Raw genomic sequence first — 1,294 nt, forward strand, 5'->3', positions numbered from 1 at the left:
CACTGAGCCATCTCCCTGGCCCCCAAGTTTTTCTAACACTGAAACCATCTAACAGTTTATAAACCTAACACTGACATCCTGTATTGGAGAAGAAAATCAGAACCAGCTCTTTCAGTCAAGGCAGGTTGACTATGAAAACCTAAGATTTAGTTCAGATTATTTTCTCTCCCCCAAATTCTATTGATTCACAAAACTGGTGAAAAGACACGCATGACACTCACTTTCCTAGGGCAGAGCTAGAAGGAAAACACTTCTTCAGCCTAGGAAGAACAGACACCTAGAGGCCAACACTTGTGGGCTGGTTATGATGAAATACAATCATTAGCACCTGACTGTCGGAGGGCAGGTTGGAAGTAAAGGCCAAGATGTGGAACATGTGATGCATTTTTGTTGTACTACGCCAGGACACCTGGAAGTGGAGGAGGGGGAGGAGCCATGTCCCTGTGCCACTCATGTCACATACACAGCTCAGGTGCTTTCTGGCCATGACCGGGGGGTGCTGCTTGAAGAGCTGACCCCAGCAACCCACAAAGGGTAGGAAGGGACTAGAAAGGGACTGTTACTGCAAGAAAATTGTGGAAAGTGTGGTCAGCCTCTTTCTGTGGAGTTTGAATGCCAAGTATTCTAGGATAAGTAGAGAATGTTGCTGAGTTTTAAGTATCTTAAATTTGGCCATTAATTGAGAAACACTCCACCATGAACATAAACACTTTCAGCAAATGAGATGCTTAAATGGTCTGTGTGGGAATGACTGGGTTAGCAAAATTTAGAAAGACTGAGGAAATGCCCATTTATGCAGTTATAATAATTATTATTATTTAAAAAAATCATTCATTCATTTATTTATTTGGTACAGGGTTTTGTTACACAGTGGTAGCTGGCATGGTGTGCCAGGGCTGGCACAGCATGTGGCACCAGGGATCAAACCCAGGTCCTTGCGCTTGTCAGGCAAGTGCTTAGAACACCGAGCTATCTCCCTAGCCCTGCAGTTATAATTAAAAGAAGTTTTGAAAAAGCCTTCCCACTGATCTACTTTCAGCAGCAGAGGTTAATTTCTGTTAAGATATAACTTATGTGCTCTGCTCTTTCCCAAATGACTTTCATTTTAAGATTACACATAATAAAAAGACCAACCTAACTGGCTGGGTGCGGTGGCGCACACCTGTGATCCTAGCACTTGGGAGGCTGAGGCAGGACTGCCACAAGTTCGAGACTAGCCTGGGTTATGCAGTTAGTCCAGGCCAGTCTGAACTGCATAGCAAAATCCTGTCTTTAAAAAAAAAAAAAAAAAAAA

Source organism: Octodon degus, unplaced genomic scaffold (assembly GCF_000260255.1).
Source record: "Octodon degus isolate 3935 unplaced genomic scaffold, OctDeg1.0 scaffold00011, whole genome shotgun sequence".
NCBI classification, from domain to species: Eukaryota; Metazoa; Chordata; class Mammalia; order Rodentia; family Octodontidae; genus Octodon; species Octodon degus.